The following is a 7,448-nucleotide window of genomic DNA, read 5'->3' as shown; positions in this document are numbered from 1 at the left end:
GGCGGGCGGCGGCAGCCGGGGAGCCCGGTGCCGGCGGGGCGCGCTTCCCCCGCGCGGAGCTGCGGCGCGGAGCTCCGCCGTGTCGGCGGCGAAAGTTAGCCGAAATCTTGCCTTGTGGCCCGGGCTGCGAGGGCGCGGGCCYGCCCGGTGCCGGTCCCATACCCCCCGCGGGCCTCGCAGACCGCTGGGCGCAGAAGCAGCTCCCCACGGCTTGTCGTTTGCGGGCCAGCTTTCGCCGTGGTCTGCCGTGCCTGCTGCTCTTCGCCAGAGATGCGTTGAACTTTAGGTTGGAAATGACTCTTCGTTTGCCAGGTTTAGTATATCTCACACATCATCTTGTGGCTGGATCGTAAGAGTTTGTGTTTAGGTGTGAAGCTGTGTTTGACCTAATACGATTGCATACGTGTGTCTGGACTTACATAATATTTTGGGGCCGTTTTATAGTCTGTCCTGGTTTTTGCAACTAAGGTAAACTTGGTTTGGGCTGTATTTAGCAGAAAATAAATGACACTCGATTTTGAAGAAGTAAATAATGGTAGAGGCTTTCTTGTGGGGAGTGTAGGTTCCTCGTTTTCCAGATGTGATGCACCGTGAATCTGATCATCTAAGCGCTTATTTTTCTTTCTGGTTTTGTGGTCAGTAAACTTTGGGGAACTAAGCATTGCATTAGATCTTGATATATCAATCTCTCTTGATAACCACAATGAGAATAGAATGCTCTTTAAATGAAGGTTCAATCTTGAGAGTCAAGTATTTGAGCATGTAGGCATATTTATCTAAAAAGCTCTCACTTCTCCTCCCCCTGCCTGCAAATAGTATGGTAGCTTTTTCACCACCGTAGTTTATACTCCTAAGTATGGGAATTAATATTGATTGAGTGTAGTGCAAGTGCTTTATCTCTGCAAACAGCCTTGTATTTTGTTGATGCAGATAGGGTAGAGGGAATATCACTTACTGTATCTATTAGTCTTTCTCATCAGCAGCACAATATTTGAGCTTGTTGGCAGATTAAGGATGTGTGTTTACTCTGAAATGAATGAGATGATCTTAGTCTTCCAGTCATTCAAAATAGTTTTGCTATTTCAGAAAAGACTGAAAACTTCTTTTAAAAAGGAAGAACTTGTTAGTTCTTGCTATTTATAATTGAAAACATTTTGCCTGGGAACACTGAACCCAATTTAGTTTAAATGCGTGATTTAGCTTTTTCTTTCTTCATCTTTGTGTAATGATTCTGACTGTTCTTCATGAGAGACTACTTTCTGCAAGACCCATAGTTTACATAGTTACAGGTGGCTATACCAAGCCTAATAGTAGGGGATTTTTTTTCCTAGTATTATTATGTATTTTTTAAAAAAAAACTTCATTTTTTCTGTTTATTTTTATTATATATAAGGTGACTTGCACTACTGCTTTCCACTCTTTACATGTGTGGGATAATATAGGGAATAATTTAGTCTTGAAGTGGCCCTAGGAGCGGTACCTTAAGTATGTACCAAAAGGAAGGTTCTGTTCTTCTTAATTTGATGTATACAGGCTGTTTTCTCTTATAAAATATGGTTATCTTTATATGAGCAGAATAAGGATTAAATGAGAATACACATTTTTCCCTTTTCTGTGTAATAAATTCATTGTGCTTCCCAGGAGGAAGCCATCTCACGCAGCCTAGACTGTAAAGATGCTCAAAGGCAAAGTGGCTGACCACTTGGTTTAAGAAGATCTGATTGTTTAAGCTCCCACAAGTGAACTGCCTGAAACTTAGAAGCTGTTAGCTGTGTGCAAATTATCTAAAATCCTTAATCTGCTTCATAAAATAGAATCTGGCAAAATAATGAAGTGCTCTGAATTCCTGACAGGGATTAGAATAAAGACAGTTGATACAAGGTCCTCCACCCAGTTTCTCTTTCCTTTCCTTCYTCTGATTTAAGGAAGGGGGGAAGAAATCTTTAAACCATCAGCTTCTGCACTTTAAGTAATGTATAAAATTTTATTAATACCACTCATTTCCCTTGAATTCTGATTTTTTTTTTTTTAGTTTTGTTTGCAAAGTTATTTTTATGGCATTGTATGCTGCTGTCAAACAACAAGTCTGCTCTTTTGTTTTAATAAAAAAGCTTGATGTGCAGTTTTTCTCCCCACATTGTATCTAAAATTTTAAGAAAACATTAGGAACAGTTGGCACAAAGTGTCCTGCAGTGATATAATAACTTGATTATTAGCCGTGTAGTGGGCGTTTTGAAGGCTTTTGTGAATACAATGTTCATATTTTGAGCTGTTTGAATTCTAAAGAAGGCTTAATGTCTCATAAGAGAATGAGAGACTTAGCTCAGTTTTATTCCTAGGAAAAGCAGTTGTATGGGAGATGCACTGGCAAACATTACTTAAAAGCTATTTGCTGACAGACTGTCTAATTTAGTCCATGCTTCATCCATTAAATAAATGGTGGAAAGAAATCCAATATAACAAATATCAAAAAAGCTAGGTTCTGATACTGTTCTTGTTTGTGTATGTTATTCCCAAAGCATCTCCCGAACTTCTTTGCTCATTCTGGTTCCAAACCGGGTCAAAGCAGTACTCCAGCAGCAATTTAGTAATGAACAGCGAGAGCATCTGTTGGAAGAGATGAACATGCTGCACAGAGCTAATCAGCTGGGGAATCTGAAAAGGGGAAACTGTCTGTTCAATCAATCAATTCCAGTGTTATTGTATCATCAATTTCAAAAATCACTTAAATAATTGGAATGATACAATACCACAATGTCATCCTTTATTCCTCTCTACTTTTGTAGAGTTAGCATCTGTGCATTCCACATACCACATATATATGTGCTTCTTACATACTTAAAGAATGAATAAACTTTTTCACATTTCAGAAGAAAAAGTTGTTTTCTTTTTTGCTTGCATGTGTGCATATGTATGCATGTAAAACATTCTTATTTTCCTATTTAGACTCCTCTTGCTAGCATACATTGCTGAAGCAGTAAATGCTTCATTATCTAGGTCTCACTTYCATTTCTGGAAGAGTCTAGAGTTACACAATGGCCTGTAACTTATGTGAATATTTGTCATCGTTCAGATCTTGTATTGGTAGTGGCCTGATTTTGATCACTTGTGACCCAGTCTTTTTGCTAGTCTCTTGTTTGCTCGTATATATTTATAACTGTTACTGTGATTGATGGCCACAAGGAGAAGTGACTAAAGTTTATGCAGGCTAATGTTGGTTGGATATAGAGATAAATGCTCTATTGGACATTATTTGAGGAARACTTTTTTGAGGAAGGACCAGTGTCATTATGGAGAACGAGTGACACTGAAATGATGACACATCTCTCAGATATGAGGCAGCTGCTTTTTGTGTCAGTCCAAAAATTTTCAGGGTGGATAGTCTCATTCTTCTGTTCAAGCTGGAAAGATTAAGCTGGTTTGTAATGAATTTGTTGGGTTTTGTCCTTGCTTTGTGTCAAGGAGAAGTCTTGTCTCTTTTATGGGTGACTCCTTGAAGTCTGTGTGTGTGCTCAAGCCAGGATGTAGTTCCTTTGAAAGACTTCTGCTAAAATTATGGCATTTTCCATATGTCTGTGGCTGCTTGCAAACTAGGAAGACACTGCAGAGAAAGAACAGAGGAGAGAAAATTAGCTTAGGGAACAGGGATTCCTTCTATCTAAGTAGCGAAGTCCTTTTTGTGAGGAAGGTTAATGTCAATAATGTGACTGATTTGATTTATTATTTATGGCTTGCATGAGCTAAGAATGCTGTGAACTTGGCCCTTCTTTATCTGATGAATCTCGTAAATGCCTGTTTTTCCTGTTAGCTAAGCATATTTTTTCACACATCCCGCTGACATTCCAAACTGCTTAACCTTGATTATTGGTCTAACCTACTGACATTTATCTTACTGCTCTTTGCCTCCTGATAAAAGCCTGTAATATTTGAAAATTATCGACCACTTCTGTTGATCTAGTTGTCCCTTAGACAAAGGAGTTTTCATAACTTACAAATAACAGGCAAGCTGTTTTTCTGTGACTTCAGAAATGTGGAGTGTTTTTTTTTTTTTTTTCCTTAAAATGGAGAAGAAAAGGGATCCATACTGCTAGAAAAACTGATTACGTTGTTATCRGTTGTCATTCATGGATAATATAGTTTGCTAGATTTTTCTGTATATACATTTTTGACATACAATCTGTTTTTTCTAGTTCCATTWCCCTGGAATAGTTTTATAACTAAAACCTTTTATTTTTATTCATTCCTATTAGAATTAGGTAATGAAGCTTATTGCTGCTTCCTTCTATTAAGGTCTGTTAAGGTTGTATTGCACCCTTCCCTAAGAAACAGGTAAGTCATACGTATATTGTGACTGGGTACATAACTACCTGTTTTGAGATCCTATCAAAGCATCTTCAGATAACTATTAATCAAATTGCCATAAAAGATGCAAGCTGTGGTGAATGTTCATTCCTTCCRAAGTTGTTATTTTGTTATCTGGAGGTCTTACGGGAACTTGTGACACCTCAAGATACTGAATGTTTGGACTCCACCAAATTATGCAATAGTCCCTGTGTCTATAATATCTATCACTGAAGTAGAATAACACATTCTTACATAAGATCCTTGTTAGTACAAAAGTATCTACATATATTCACTGGACAAGTAGTTCTGTTTCAAAATGCTGTGTCTTACCTCCTCTTGCCCCTGCCCCTTTCCCTTGCTCTGTCTGTTCATTCCTTTTGGTACAGAGTACTATTCCTCTCTTCTTTTCCACTACAAATATGACTGACAGCATGAAAATGCAAATGTCGCTTAGTTGCTTTTGTGCAATTTTTGAAAGTTTTTCTTAGAGTCTGCAGAGGGTGGTTGTAATGTACATGTGATATACATGGAAGATAATTTCACAGGCTAAGAACCCCACAGGACTAAATTTGTGTTAGGAATGACTTTTTATGGAAAAGTGTGTTTTGATTGAAGATTATCTATCTGAAATGTCATTTTAAAATGTCATATTAGACTCRCCTATATATAGTACTTGAGCTAGGGCAAACAAACACATAACTCCTTCATTCAGTGAAATTGGGCCTTTTTGATATGGTATTTATAGCTAAAATCTTTGAACAGATCAATTTCAAATCTGAAATGAGATTTTTAAAATAACTTTCCATGAATCTGTCTTGATAGGTCCCTTACAAAGAGAGTGCACACAATGATTTCATTTACTAGTTTTATAATGTTTTTGTACTATGTTATGTATAGTTGACTAGAAAGGTTGAAAATGCTAGCTTTCAATTTATCTTCACGTTTTATGCTGTGATATTAGACCTCTGTATCAGACATGCCAATGTGCTTATTACTTTTTTTAACAAGCTTATGAAAGTCTAGAATAAACATTAGAAATGTTTATAATCTGGTAGTTATCCAGGGTTGAAGTTACTTGTTTATTCATTCTTATACTAACACATTGTAACATGATTGTATTGAATACTGAATGAAACTGTTTGCATGACCTAACTGTAGAATGAAAGTCCCACATGGTTTCAGTGCACTGTAGTGCTAAGAGTGTTTCTGCCTAAAAGAAACATTACTTAAAGTAATATTTTTTATAGGAGTTAGTGCTGGAGGTGTGAACTATGAGGTAGCTCAGATCTCGTACTATTGGTTTGAATTGCCCATTTCTGTCTAGATTCAAAGTTGGCTGCTTTTTAATACTTTAGATACCAATAAATATAGAAAACATGGAATCTACTTAAAAGAATTTAGTGATCAGCAGCTCCAGATCTTGATCAGCCTCAGAGTCTCAGGATGAGTGTAGTTTTTTTTTGYTTTGCTTTGTTTTTTGTTTTTCCTGTCTTGCCTTCAGTCTGAACTGTGCATTAAAATTGTCCCCTTTTACCTAGAATGTAATGGAGTTATCTTGTGTCTTTCTGTTTACCTAATCTTGGAATGTGAGCCACCTGGAGAAGGAGCCTTCTTCCTTAATTGGAAAAAAAAAAAAANAGAGAGAGAGAGAGAGAGAGAGAGAGAGAGAGAAACTAAATAGGTATATTTCATTTCCAGGGAAAAGCTGTGATAATCTTAACATAGAAACTTTTGACACAATTTGACATAACTGCAAATACAATTGTCTGTGGATACAAACTTTGCTATCTGCTTACCATACTATTAAAAAAAAAMCAAAAAAACCCCAAAAAACTCCAAGAACTCTGCTTTGGTATCCTTCCGCAGTCCTGACAAAGATATATTTGGTTAATGGTAGGCATACAGTGGACTGGGAGATTATTTTGGCAGGGGGAGGGGCTGCAAATCAAGGGCTATTCCTTTGGTAGCAGTATGATGTTTTAAAAACAACTAGCAAGCAGTCCAAGTAAGGCTCCAAACTGATGCTCTGGCAGTGGTGTTTTTCAATGCATTCTGGCAAGCAGAAAGGGAACTATTTTTCAGTCCCTGTGTATGGATGGGCTTCAAGATGGGAAATGCTAAAATACATACCTCTGTTGCCAGGATTATGAAAAATGGAAATGGATCAGGAAAGAATCTGAAAAAAATATTTGGAGGAGCGAATGAAATGACTTGTTCAAGAGAGATTTTTAAAGAGCTCAAACTGCTTGTATGGAAGTCAAACTAAATCCGGAAATTGGGAACAAACTTTAAGTAGATGTAAAACCAAATTAGTTAGTGGTYTTCTCTCAGTTTTAATTTAGAATTGTTACTCCTACTGTATTTATGTATGATTTTTGTCAGCCAAATCAGTATTTATACTTCTGATCTGACAGAACAGGAAGAGGATATGAAGCACTGCGTATACAGGAGGAGGAAAAAAAGAAGACACTGATTTCTCAATCTTTACCACTCAAACTCCAATTTAGATTAGATTAGACAGAATATTTGATCAAATTATTAAAGCTACATTAGTTTCTTAGCACACTGATTATGTTTTTGCAAGTTCTTGTTAAAATGAACAATTTCCCTTCTGTATTTCTCTTCATGGAGAGTAATTTCATCATTATTATTATCAGTCTTCCAAAAATATGGCAAAATATATTTTCACTCTGTTTATGTTTAAGGTCTATCTGTATTATATTTTTCTAATACTAGATTAAAAAAATAGCATGCAGGAGTAGAATGCTGCAATGGCTTCTGTGTTTTTTTCCAATGAAATTAACAGCTATTTTACTATAGATAAAATCAACTACTGTGAAATATTTAGTCTAATTTTAAGAGCTTGTAATCAAATTAATCTCGTATGTTATGGTTATACTTTAATTATATGCATATTTCTAATAATTATTTTTATCTTAGATACTGGTTATGTTTATTTGTAAATCAGTTCTAGAAATAATTTTTTTCTTTGTCTTGATATCGTAGCTTCTCTTGATAGAGAAATATAAACAGTGCTTTTAGGTAGCTAGGATGGTAATCTAGAATTCTTGTTTGAATACTGTTTTTTATTAAATATATGACTG

General features: G+C 36.2%; 1 protein-coding gene across 1 annotated transcript in view; it reads left to right on the top strand.

The window, feature by feature from the left end:
- The first annotated feature begins 266 nt into the window (after positions 1–266).
- MGAT5 (alpha-1,6-mannosylglycoprotein 6-beta-N-acetylglucosaminyltransferase) overlaps positions 267–7,448 on the top strand; it is a 131,453-nt gene continuing 124,271 nt past the window's right edge. The window contains exon 1 of the mRNA XM_085320957.1: positions 267–312. The gene's annotated coding sequence lies outside the window, so the exon portion shown is untranslated. The remainder of the gene's footprint in view (positions 313–7,448) is intronic.

The sequence above is a fragment of the Rhea americana genome, unplaced genomic scaffold, assembly GCF_003343005.1.
Source record: "Rhea americana isolate MKP2758 unplaced genomic scaffold, rheAme1 scaffold_67, whole genome shotgun sequence".
Classification (NCBI taxonomy): domain Eukaryota; kingdom Metazoa; phylum Chordata; class Aves; order Rheiformes; family Rheidae; genus Rhea; species Rhea americana.
The sequence above is the reverse complement of the archived record's forward strand: the minus strand, read 5'-3'. Positions and strand labels throughout refer to the sequence as shown.